The sequence below is a fragment of the Chanodichthys erythropterus genome, chromosome 3, assembly GCF_024489055.1.
Source record: "Chanodichthys erythropterus isolate Z2021 chromosome 3, ASM2448905v1, whole genome shotgun sequence".
Classification (NCBI taxonomy): Eukaryota; Metazoa; Chordata; class Actinopteri; order Cypriniformes; family Xenocyprididae; genus Chanodichthys; species Chanodichthys erythropterus.
Genome location: NC_090223.1, coordinates 55,025,365 through 55,039,501, shown reverse-complemented (window position 1 = coordinate 55,039,501; position 14,137 = coordinate 55,025,365). Strand labels below are relative to the sequence as shown.

Genomic DNA, 14,137 nt, shown 5'->3' with positions numbered 1-14,137 from the left:
TATAGTCAAATCTGCAGACCCAAATGGACTGCTTGGCTTTACGTACCTGTACAAAGGCAAATGAGTTCAGTCTATAAAACCAAAACCTCACAGCTTTTCCTCTGTCAAGACAGGAATGTTATAGGCGCTCATTTTTGTTGTCTGGAAATTATATTTTAAATAATGACAATGAAATGTATTTCAAGTCTCAGATTTTTGCATAGTGACATTATTTTTATGACAAATAAGCACCCCTGCTGTGATTATTATAATGTGACAAAACAATGATATATTATTTAAACCATTTAAATAAATTCCAATAAATTAAATAAATGTTGTTATTAAAGTAATTAGAATACAAAATAACTCAAAAGTAAAACGTCCAGACATATTATGTACAGCTTCTTCCCTCAGGTTATAAAACTGCTGAGCTGCAACTGATACACAACAATACAGTGATCTGACACAGGCCACACAACACACACATGACAGTACATCACACAACACTGTACACTATCTATATACTGTAACTGTGCATTTCTATGCTGTACTGTGATATTGCCAATCTCTTTGTGTAATGTTTATTGTGATATACAGCTATGGAAAAAATTAAGAGACCACTTAACATAGATTTCTGAACTTGAAGTGGTCTCTTAATTTTTTCCATAGCTGTATGTATATTATATATGTTGTATACTCTTTTTACTGTGTGTATATTGAATAGGTATTATAAACTGTTCCTCTGTATATTAAGTGTTTTTAAACTAGGACTGCAAGATATTGAAGAAAAATGTGATATGCAGTAACTTGTTAAATAATGCGATATTCAATAAACGATACAATATTGCTTTAGGTGTGTAAATTTAAATTATATTTAAATGTATTTAAAAACTGAAATTGATATACACTGTAAAAAAAGAATTGTTCATTTAACTTAAAAAAGTTAAATGGTTGCCTTAAAATTTTAAGTTTAATTTTGAGAGAAATTAAAAATTTGAGTTAATACAATAAAAGCGATTGGTTTAATCAATGTCAATGTCATATAATGTTAAATATATATAATATATTTTAATATTATACTACGGGGCTGTTGAATGCTTGATCTGACTGGTTGACCAACGTTCAAAGTTGTGCAATTATTTGCAGGGAAACGCACGGCTAAAGTAGTTCTAGCAGGTCTTGACCGCATTGCAGTTCCATATCACTTCGCCAAATGTTTACCGTTATTTCAATAGGTCCTACTACAGCCTACAACCGCAAAAGAACCAAAACCCACAATGAAACCGACCAAGCAAATAAATACAGTAAGCAACAGGTTGAAAACGACAAATTATTGTCATGCTTTTTGCCACAAAATATGTTTTATTGTGTCCCGATACTCTCTCGCGCTCTCTCTCTCCCTTTCAAACGTACACACGTACTGTATAGTACGGATACACACTCACACAGAAACGTTTGGTCAGCGCTGCTCTGACAAATTAATCAGTAAAATAGTTTAACAACTTAAAAGATATATGACTCACCAGCGAGGTATTAACTGTGCAGTTCTTGAGATAAACTTACAGTTCCGCTATTAGTAGACAGTAGACACTGCTGCCTTGAGAGACGCAGACTAGGACGCAGGTAGGCTAATTCACATATGCTGCTAATTCTCTCTCTCTCTCTCTAATAACTGTATTAACGGGATTATTCTGCTATCAAGGCTCAAGCCTTCGTTACTAGTTATGAAATTATGATTTGGAATTAGCAATGGAGGCTTGGGATGAGATGTGTAAGAAATTAGTCCACAAGAGCGTTTTAAGGGCAAAAACCTGACAAATGTCTTGAAATACAACATAATAAAATTATGTTAAAAGGGAAAAAAATGCTCCTAAAATATGTTTACAAAACACACATTATTTTTTATCTTTGGATTTTAGGGTGAAATGGCCTGGGTATGTTTTCCAGAGTATGTTATTCACTGAATTTGTTATGGAGTACAAAGGTCATGAGATGTTGTTTGGAAAGTACGTCTGACCTCAATAAACACAGTGCCATTGTGCCTGTAAGCAACAGCTCATAATTGGCTAACTGTGTGTCTATAGTTCCAGAAGTTGTTTCAGAGGCGGAGAATGTGGAGGTGGAAAAATTAGATGACAAAAAAATGTTGTTTTCTCTAGAATAACATGCACAATAAGAACAGGGATATTTATTCATAAAGAAAATAGTGTCTGTATTGATTAGATGTTGATCCAGTGTCACAGTGTGATTGTGCTATTTTTTATTAAATCCATGAATTTCTTTAAGACATTTATTTTCAAATTTTTTGGTAATTGACAATAGATATTTTGGCTATATTCTATAATCGTGTACGATAATACTGTTCAGCTTCATTCTTGTCTTGACTATAACAAGAACTTCATACTGCAAATATACTGCAAAACTAAAAGCAGCTCTGAGAATGTGACCTGATTTACTAAGAATATTTGTTAATTATGAATTGAGGATGGGAAAGAGCAGCAGTAACTATGGATACAGAGAAGAGTGTGCTCTATATAATGAGCTCATTGAGTGTAAATGTCTAGAGACCTGACAAACCTCATGAGTCCATGGGTTAAAGGGAATTAACCACAGAGTGGTCCCATGCTAACCTGCTGTAAAATTTGTTTAAACACTCCTTAACAGTTAGTAGCCTGTGGATTCATGCAAAAACACTTACAATGGACGCCTATCAGGCAATCATGGCAAACCTACAAATATGCAACACTAACACTGTCAAAAGTACCACTATAATAGCACTTAAAGGTCCCATGGCATGAAAATTTCACTTTATGAGGTTTTTTAACATTAATATGAGTTCCCCTAGCCTGCATATGGTCCTCCAGTGGCTAGAAAAGGCGATGGGTGTAAACTGAGCCCTGGGGAAATTGAGAAAATGAAAGCTCAGACGGCCCAATCTGGAATCTTCCCTATATGTCGTCATAAGGGGAAAGGTTACCTCCCTTTTCTCTGCTTTGCCCGCCCATGAGAAAATGAACTACTACTGTGAGATTCGAGCAAGATATTTTTTTTTTTTCCTTGAGAGACATCATAGATTGTAAACGAGTGAAGCATGGCAGTTGCTCAGTGTTTGGATGTACATGTGAACATATAAGTATTCTTTCAGTTCTGCCCGAAGGAAAACGCCGTCAGGTACAGGTAAGAAAGCTGTTGCCACAGTATTAGTGTTCTGTTTTTACCATAATGCTGTTTAAAGAGTAGACAAAGTACAATACAAATTTCAGTGAAAAACAATATGGGCTTTCACACCAGGATGGTCCCCTGAGAACAAAATTTTCCCCTAGGGCCATTTTCCTGGTTGCATTCACACTGCCAGTAGGAACTTTGAATAGATGTAAACCGGCCAACTGCGGCACCATTTAAGTGTGGCATTCAACAACATCAACAACTGCAAGATGGAGGACGCCGTGAACGGTTGAGAAGTGTCTGGTCCATCTCGCTGTTTTCCATGTTCATGGAGTTAGTTCAAGGAGTAAGTATACATAAACTGTGTGTTTACAGAGCGTTTTTAAAATGGCGGGTGCCTGTGTTTCGTATGGCATGTGTTCGGCCAAACAACATACACCTGCATCACTAGAAGTTCCTATTGTGCTAGGTTAGACCCTACTCTGAAGTAGGAGTAATTTAGCCCCCCAAAAGGCATTTGTATAATTAAAATTGTTCCCAATTCCTGCGGTGTGAACATGCCAAAAATGTATGCTTTATACATGTTTTCCATAAACTGAGGAACAAGCTGATATTATCATAACTGACAGAATGCCATAGATCTGTTACACCAGCCTAGACATTAAGTTAATAACCAGGAATTTCTTTTAACTGTAAGCACATTTGTACAGTAAATGCTGAGTCAGACACATTGCTCACTCTCTCTCTCACACACACACACACACACACACACACACACACACACACACACACACACACACACATGTTTGTTTTTGTGAATTGTGGGGACTTTCCATAGACTTCAATGCATTTTACACTGAACAAACTGTACATTCTATCCCCCTACCCTGCCCCTACCCCTAAACCTAACCCTCACAGGAAACTGTGCAAACTTTTACTTTTTCACAAAAACTCATTCTATATGATTTATAAACCCATTTACATTGTGGGGACCGCTGGCTGGTCCCCACGATGTAGGTGAACTCAGGTTTATATTACATCATGGGGACATTTGGTCCCCACAATGTAATATAAACAAAAGCACACACACACACACACACACACACACACACACACACACACACACACACACACAGAAATTAGACGTTGATATGCGTTATATTACAGTTGACTAAAGAGCTTCCTATCCTGTATCAGATCGTGTCCTCACAAAAGGGTTACTCCATTACATCTATTTAGTCATAAATCCCCTCTGTCACTCCAATGAGATGAAGAAAAACGAAAACGAACAGAAAGAGGAATACTACTCTTGCATTTCATGAGCTTCCGTTTCAACATGCAACGACCTCAAACATGCACACAGTAAAGCCAGCTGTTGGTGCTATGACTGTGACCCACAATAGCCACATCCATGTGATCAACTGCCATGACCAAACATACAGGACCAATCAAATCTCTTCTAAATCTGACAATGCACAATATGATACTCTTCCTGTAGTCTTTTTTTTTTTTTTTTTACTATCAATTTAATCCTCAGCCATGGAAATATCGTTCAAGAAATCAAAAATCTCCAATGTCTTTGCATGATGTCAGATGAATCCTCAACTATATTCCTGCAATTTTCCAAAATTTCACATTAAATCCAAAACGGCCGACATCCTGTTGTGCAGAGCTAAATGTATAAGCTAAATTTTGAAAGTAGATTGGCTTGAATGCAGCAAACAACATATTGCTGCATTCACACCTTGCCGTAATTATGCAGTCACGTGGTACAAGTCGAGTTTACAAGTTGTAATTATGAGTTGAACCATGTTTACAAGTCAGAAACTAAGTCATAATTATGGTAATTCTGACATGGTGTAAAAGCACCACAAGTACTGACTATTACTGCTGCCGCTGAGCTTTTCCTGTTCACCATACCTTTCACGGTGTGAGCACTCTCGCATGTTTTGTGTCAACAAAATTTGATCCGTTTATTTCATCAGGAAGTTGAGAAACCACGTATCCAATTAAAGCAAGTGATTTTCAGCTACTTCCAATCAGTGGTTGATCGTTTAGATCATTCCCAGAAATTACAGGTTTTTGTGCATCCATTTTCAACCTCAAAGCATACTGTATGAAAGAAGAGTATGAACTACTCCGTTAATCTTTCACTGCGTAGAATATGATGGGTGAAAAAACAAACAAGAAACTCTAGAGGAAGATAGAACTATTGAGTTTTTTATGACACTAGTTTCACAGATGCAGTGAGCTCTGTAAGTGCCTGGCCCTCTCTGACACTATCCCCTGTGCACACACATATGGTGTGAAAATGCATCAGAGCAGTGTCATGAGTGTAAAGACAGGAGCTTATCAGTGGATCAATTCCCTAAAGCTGCCTGAAATCAATACAAGTTCACAATCACAGTTTTAGCACTTACGTCGAGACCTCGGCCACATTCAGTCTCCACCTGCAACTGTGTCAGAGTATGGTGTCATGGATCATACTTCAAAAGCCTGCGAATGGCACAGACACACAACACTATATTACTGTTTCATATTTATATCATCGTTACTGATAATCACAGACAATTTTGTGTATCACCAAACAGACACACTTTATAACTGCCAAACCATGGCATGGTTTAAAACGGTAAATGCTTGTTGATACTCCATTATAAATACATGATATATGACATCACAACAGAAAAATTACAAAAAACAAAACAAAACAACAACAACAACAAAAAAAAAAAATCACAAATGAAATCTCTTTGAAGTGCCCCTTTATGCTTTTTCGAATGTTACCTTTGATGTAGTTTGTTTTAAGGCTGTTTGTGAATGTAAAAAGTCTACAAAGTTTCAAAGATCAAAGTGCAGATAAAGTTAGTTATTATCTCTAAAAAGAAAGAAGAACGTAACAATTTTACGTTTCATATTATTGTCTTCATTGGCTGCCTGTGAACAATGTCTACTTTGACCTTCAAACACTGTAGTTGTAGCTGAGACTGGAAGAGTTTGGTTCATGTTGTTGACATGTCGAGAGGATGCCGATTTCTGCGCTTCAAAAGAATGAGGACTCGCGCTAGAAATGTTATGGTAAAACCGACGCCATTGTTACTGCTCATATCACTGTGTATCAAGTGCTAAGGAAGATCCAGAGTGAAATTCAGATCTGGTAAATGGTCATTTCATTTCAGACACATGCTGTAAGTGGTAGACCAATCACAAAAGACTGGTCATCTGAGCCATCTGACCAATCAGAGCAGAGTAGACCATTCACCTATATTGTAAGAGACATCAAAACAAAATTAGAAATCTTTAAAACAGCATAACAGTTAATAGTTTAACATCTCAGTTGTTTCTCCTAGACAGCAATGGAATTAAATAGTTCACACGAAAATGTAAATTCTGTCATCACTTACTCACCCTCACGTTTTTCTGCAAAACATGATGAAAGTTGAAATTCACAATGTCTCACATCATCTAACAGCAAACCACATTGGTTCTTGCATGTCATGTGACCAAATCATGGCATTTGAGGTTTGGGTCACTATATGTGTTGTTGATTGGATATGCATGCATTGATTGAGAGTAAATGAAGGCATAAAATATCAAACTGCTCATCAGAAAATGTTACTTTATAAGATTTGGACTACATGAGTCAAGTCATATGGATTAATTTCATGCTACCTTTATGTCCTTTTTGGAGCTTGAAAGTGTTGGATCCCTTTGACTTTTATAATAGAGACAAAACCAGCTGAAACATTCTTCAAAATATCATCTTCTGTGTTCTGCAGAGGAAAGAACGTCATACAGGATTGGAACAACACACCGGTGAGTAAATGATGACAGCATTTTCATTTGTGGGAGGTTCAACTGTCCCTATTAAGTCTACAGGTTTTCTTTCTGCATTGTTAGAGAAAGACTGCAGTGATCTCAGATGTCTCCTCTAGAGGTTCAAAACTGCTCAGATTTGTCTGCAATCAAAAGTCAGACATCTCAACACAAACTCAAACATGTCTCATCAAATGTTCCCAAGAACAAATGATCTGACCCACTGTACTACTCTCTGCTGTCAAAAATTGCCTCAATGACTAAGAAGTATCCTGAGCAATAAAAGAGTGAACTGTGAGAAACAGGAAGACGGTCAACGAGCACTCAGTGTTCTAGGCGTCCTTCAGTCTGTTCAGATGTGCACTACTCAGTGCAGCTCGGGCTGTTTGTTCTGACGTGTTACACAACGCAGGTTAACGTGTGTACTGGCTGCGGAGAGCTCTGCTGTAGCCCTGTCACTCAACACAAACAAACATACTGACAAGACTCATGCAACTTTAATGAGCTCTGTGCGTGTGTGAGACACACACTTTTGCACACAGCAAATAAAGGTGCACTTCTGAATGTGTGTGAGACAGCATAGTATAAGTCTTTATCCAACACTGTAGACGTCAGTAGTCACATGTTCAAAGAAATGAGCTGCTGCTTGTTCTATGTTGAAATACATCCTTAGCTTTATCAACACTATTGTCCCATTTTAATCTACTTTGAATTGAGAGGTTTTGTCATAGTTCTGGTCCAGGATACTGGTTGATCAATGTAGTCATGATGCACATGATATGGTAATGTGAAACATCTGTTATTTTTTCAGAATTATTTGGTCGTTTTTGCCTTACTATCATAGGACAGCAAGCAGACAGGAAGCGAAGTGGGAGAGAGAGAGAGAGAGAGAGAGAGGGGGACGGGGGTTCGGGAAAGGTCCACGAGCCGGAACTCGAACTTGGGTCGGCATGTTGCCCAAGAGGGTATCGGTGCTGACAGTAATTGATTTTAAAAGCAACAAGTATTGTGAACTTTGAATTTAGCAATACATCATCTCTGTCACTGTGTATCTGAGTTATCGTAAACATGACAATATAATATATGGACTCTTAAAGGGATAATTCACCCAAAAGAACCATCAGACTTTGGACAATGTTTGAAACAAAAATTAAGATATTTTTAATTAAACATGTGGTAAACACAAAAGCACAGCTTCAGTGTTTACCAAATGTGATGTGCTCTATGTATGTTTGTTGATCATTGTAGATGTAAATATAATCCTAAATTAAACATGTTCATCATTTTGCTATACAATAGCCATTATAACCTTTTTGGATTTTTTAAAGGGTTAGTTCACACAAAAATGAAAATTCTGTCATTTATTACTCACCCTCATGTCGTTCTACATCTGTAAAACCTTTGTTCATCTTCGAAACAAAAAAATTATAAAAAAAAGTTATTTTTGATGAAATCTGATGGCTCAGTGAGGCCTCTATTGCCAGCAATGTCACCAAACTTCTCAAGATCCAGAAAGGTATTAAAAACATATTTAACAGTTCATGTGAGTACAGTGGTTCAACCTTAATATTATAAAGCACCAAAAAAACAAAATAATGACTTTTCAGCAATATCTAGTGATGGGCTGAATTCAAAACACTACTTCATGAAGCTTCGAAGCTTTACGAGTCTTTTGTTTCGAATCAATTGTTGGGAGCGCCAAAGTCACGTGATTTCAGCAGTTTGGCAGTTCGATACGTGATCTGAACCTTTACGATACGAGAACCTTTCTGGATCTTGAGAATTTCGGTGAGTACGGAAAGTATTAATTATCTTGCAGGCAATAGAGGCCTCACTGAGCCATCCTATTTCATCAAAAATATCTTAATTTGTGTTCCGAAGATGAACGAAAGTCTTACGGGTGTAGAACGACGTGAGGGTGAGTAATTGAGGGTGAGTAATAAATGACATAATTCTTTCATAATAATCCTTTAAGTTGTGTTTACCTGACCTTTCAATTGAGGGACAGAAACTGCTCAGGTTTCATTAAAATACCTAAAATACATTTTAAAGATTAACCAAAGTCTTTTGTGTTTGGAACGACATGAGTGTGAGTAAATGATGACAAAATTAAAATTTTGGGGTGAATTGTCCCTTTAAATCATATTGCTTCAGTAAAGAAAAATGTTTTCTTTACTTTTTCCTACAAAAAAACAAAAACAAAAACAAAAAAAAAACACTGCCAATATGATTTTACAACTACTTATTGTATATTAGTGGTGTGGTATAATATATTACAAGAGCTAAAAAAGCTCCTTCTCATTCAAAACATGGATAGCACATGACAGTAAGGATAGTAGTAATGTAATAATGATGAAGGCAATCCCTAACACTGAGCTTCTTTTAAAAATTAATATATAATCTGTCATGACAACTCTTGGACTTTTTGGCAGGGTAATGGGTATGACAATGTTGATATATTTGGAATTGGAGGAATAGATCTATGACACTGATGCTGATGCTGCCGTTATTATTGCTGCTGTTATTATTACTGCTGCTGTTATTGCTGCAGCTATTATTGTTGCTGCTATTGCTGCTGCTGCTGCTGTTATTGCTGCTGCTGCTGTTATCATTGCTGCTGCTGTTATTGTTGTTGCAATTATTGCTGCTGCTATTGCTGTTATTATTGCTGCTGCTGCTGCTGTTATTATTGCTGCTGCTGTTATTGTTGTTGCTATTATTGCTGCTGCTATTGCTGTTATTATTGCTGCTGCTGTTATTATTGCTGCTGCTTTTATTGTTGTTGCTATTATTGCTGCTGTTATTATTGCTGCTGCTGTTATTGCTGCTGCTGTTATTGCTGCTGCTGTTACTGTTGTCGTTATTATTGCTGCTGCTGCTGCTGTTATCATTGCTGCTGCTGTTATTGTTGTTGCTATTATTGCTGCTGCTATTGCTGTTATTATTGCTGCTGCTGTTATTGTTGTTGCTATTATTGCTGCTGCTATTGCTGTTATTATTGCTGCTGCTGCTGTTATTGTTGTTGCTATTATTGCTGCTGTTATTATTGCTGCTGCTGTTATTGCTGTTGTCGTTATTATTGCTGCTGCTGCTGTTATTGCTGTTGTCGTTATTATTGCTGCTGCTGCTGTTATTGCTGTTGTCGTTATTATTGCTGCTGCTGCTGTTATTGCTGTTGTCGTTATTATTGCTGCTGCTGCTGTTATTATTGCTGCTGCTGCTGATACTGCTGTTATTGCTGCTGCTGTTACTGTTGTCGTTATTATTGCTGCTGCTGCTGCTGTTATTATTTTATGCTGCTGCTGCTGCTGTTATTGCTGCTGTTATGATTTTTGCTGCTGCTGCTGCTATTATTGCTGCTTCTGTTGTTATTGCTGTTACTGCTATTACTGCTTTTGCTGCTATTATTGATGCTGCTGCTGTGCTATTGTTGCTTCAGTATGGGACTTGCTACTGCCACTACACGACACACTACTGTGAGCAAGTAAGATATGCTGCTGCTGTACAAAATAGCAGGTATTAATTATCCCCCAGCAGATCTATACAGGTGGAGCTGGGGGAGGGGTTTCTGAAACAAGCTGTAAACTGCTACAGCAAAAGCTGACCAAGTATTTGACAGTTGTGTGACAGCTGTGCCCTAGAGAGAATAACGTGATTACAAAAAGATTGGGTTGAGGACCTATTAGCCTGCGCCATCTAGAGTTTAATGACTGAACTTTGTATTTGAATTAATCATATATGTAAAGGACAGAAAGTACCCCTGACTCAAAAAAAAAAAAAAAAATCTAAAACTTGACTAAGAGCTTCTTTATTGCTTTCATTTCCACTCAACTTGATTATTGTAATTCTCTTTTTACAGTCATCTACATCATCTGAGAGATCACATGTAACACCAATTTTAATTTCTTTAAATTGGCTCCCAGTTAAATGGAGAATTCAGTTTAAAATTCTTTGATTGTGTTTGGATCATTGCATGGTTAAGCTCCTGTTTATATAAGAGTTGTTGCAACCTTCTAATTCCAGCAGGAATCTGAGATCCTCTCAACAGGTCTTGTTAGCCGTTGCTCGCTCTAGACTGAAGACTATATCTGTGACTGTGCCCTTGAAGTTGTTGCCCCCAAATTGTGGAATGCTCTTCCTTTGGATTTGAGATCTGTGGACACTTTTAAAAAGTAGCAAAAAACCCACTTACTTTTGTGTAAATTGTTCTTTTTTATCTGATGTCTGTCACTCTTATTTTGATTTCCTTTTTATATTTGGATGTAAAGCACTTTGCTCTTGAAAGTTGCTATAGAAATAAAAATTACTTATCAACAAATGTAAAAAGCATACATAATCATCAGTTGAAACAGGTTATTAGCCAATCATCCTGGCCTTGAATCAGTTTCACACAACTGAGTGTGAACACAGAAAATCTCTTAGGCCTTTTGTTTGTTACTCTGCTTATTGTTTTGGATAGTCGGATATGATGGAAGAAACCTGAAAATCTTTCTTGGTCAATGCTGTTTTTGATGATAATGGATGGCTGAGAGTGAGTTACCACAATTTTACAGTAACAATCACTGTGGTTTCTATTTGGCTACCATACGGGTCAGTCAATAATATGAAATCCTGAGTATGATTCACTTTGCCAAATGGTATTATTATGAAATAACTATTAAAGTACCATACTGTCATGGCTTTGTACATGGTACCATGATGATGATAAAATATTCCAGACATTTAACATACTAATACCACGTTTCTGCACATGTAACATGGTAATTGCAAAGTAGTAGGACATGTACCTCCTGTTCTTTGAAGTATGATGTAAATATTACAGCTTATAAATATGGTAACTATCCCGTACCACGGTATTACCTTCTGATACCTTCACTGTACTCTTTGTAACTCATCTAACAGCTGTCTGTCACTTTCCGCAGCATATCAATCACACGCGACGCCATCAGGCTTTATCACAGATGATTAAGCATCAACAGATGATGAAAAGATTTGCGGTTGCTATGATACTCGTCTGTCTCGAGGATGCGGCTTATAGCAACGACACACAGATGATGATGGGCGTGAGAGCGATCTTACCATTACACTTCTTCATTATCCTGCCGAAACTACACACACAATCTCGTCCAACACGTTATATATTCGCATGTGCGTCCACAATCGATCCCGCCCGTAGATGCGATCATGTCTGTGTTTATAATCCAGTGACAGCAACACATCAGGGAAGCGGAGCGAAAATAAACCATACAGACCCCCAGACGACAGCAATCAAACGACGATCCGCGGGAAATGGAGATACACGTCAACGTTCACACGTTCTGTGCTGGATTAAAATGTCTGCTGGAAGGGCGTGTGTTTGTTTTTATGAGCTGGTCGAATCTGCAGGGCAGAGGCGCCCCCTGCTGGATGTATTATTATATTATATTATATTATATTATATTATATTATATTATATTATATTATATTATATTATATTATATTATATTATATTATATTATATTATATTATATTATATTATATTATATTATATTATATTATATTATGCTCATTGTCTATGAATGTTATTTCCTTGTCCATGCAGTGGTTTAAATGCGCACAAATAGAGCACAAGCTCTCTAATTCCAGGTCCAGTTTACTATCTCGCCTTTAAACTCTCTCATCATCCTCTTTTAAATATTTTACACGTCTCTTTATGTGAGCAGGGACATGTTAAACTTTCTAAGCAGTGTTGGGATGGTTTGTTGTAGCTTTATCTCTTACTGAAACAACGGTGCCCACTTGAAATCCACATTCCCTAGCATCTAAATAATCCTCTTCAACACAGGGATTGAATACTTATGACATGCAATCTTTGGAGAGCTGAGATTTTTGAGTTTATGTTTTATTAAAACATGCTGAACGCATCACAAGATATATATCAATCACATCAAAGTTTAAAATGATAAGATTAAGATGAGATGAGTAATTCATGTATCCAGTAGTTTGCTTCTATCAAGGAGGTAAAGACCAGCTGATTTGATCAAACGTTCTCAAGACTCATGACTGCAGTTTGAAATGAAGCAGCTCCATCTAGTGGTCACTGATGATACAGAATTTCAGTAAAGCTGAAATTAATTACAACTAAACTAACGATAAAATTAGTTAATAATATATGTGAAGCAGTGCTTTCGATTCATTCTCCAATCAATGGATGTGGGATATTTTACAGAGAACCTCCTGCATTTAATTCAGATGTCTATTTCACTAATTCCAAATACAGACTCAAATAGAACATTTCATTATGTTTTTTATTATTATTTAATCATTTCAATTATTTGTCAAAATACTAATTTGATATATTTTTCAAGTTACCATTTAGATAGATAGATAGATAGATAGATAGATAGATAGATGTGTCCAATCCCCCTGAATTGACCATATATATATATATATATATACATATATATATATATACACACACACACACACACACATGGTTTCTGTTAATAATAATTGTTGTACAGGTTACATGTATCTGAAAGCCATTCGTTTATAAGCTATAGGCCAACATTTTAAATATAGATGTGTTGTGATAGACATTCTTTACGACACTTACTTGATTTACTTTTTATAGTATTTCATATTTCAACTACATGTGTCTACATCCCTTGTGTTTAGATAGTATTTCTTTTTTTACTGTAATGAACAGTGTTAGGGGTAAGGCATTACAAGTATCTTGAGTTACGTAATCAGATTACTTTTTCAAGTAACTAGTAAAGTAACACATTACTTTAAGATTTACAGCAAAATATCTGAGTTACTTTTTCAGATAAGTAAAGCAAGTTACATTGTTCTCCCATATAATATTGACTGACTTCTCCCCATGTTGAGAGAAGTTGTGAGTGACAAACATGCAAGACCAGCCCAGGTGAGAAAAAGTAACTCAAAAGTAATGTAAAGCATTACTTTCCATAAAAAGTAACTAAGTAACGCACTTAGTTACTTTTTTAGGGAGTTACACAATATTGTGATGCACTACTTTTAAAAGTAACTTTCCCCACGCTGGTGATGAAATCAAATCATGTGACTTGCGTATTCTGCTATAGATGCCATTTTAGGAGTGTTCATTAAGAAAGAACTGAGAGAGCAAACAAACCTGCTGTCATTTTGCTCGCATGCAGGAGAGAGAGGGAGTTAA

The 14,137-nt window shown here is 36.6% G+C and overlaps 1 protein-coding gene across 4 annotated transcripts in view; it reads right to left on the bottom strand.

Annotated features, from left to right (window-relative positions):
- The window catches only part of tex2 (testis expressed 2), a 44,977-nt gene extending 32,723 nt beyond the window's left edge, over positions 1 to 12,254 (bottom strand). For 2 of the 4 annotated variants that reach the window (XM_067382830.1, XM_067382829.1), the window contains exon 1: positions 12,040 to 12,253. The gene's annotated coding sequence lies outside the window, so the exon portion shown is untranslated. Of the gene's footprint in view, positions 1 to 5,564; positions 5,641 to 12,039 lie in introns of all 4 variants that reach the window. The other 2 variants (XM_067382832.1, XM_067382831.1) reach the window with 2 other exon arrangements.
- Between the last annotated feature and the right edge of the window lie 1,883 nt (positions 12,255 to 14,137).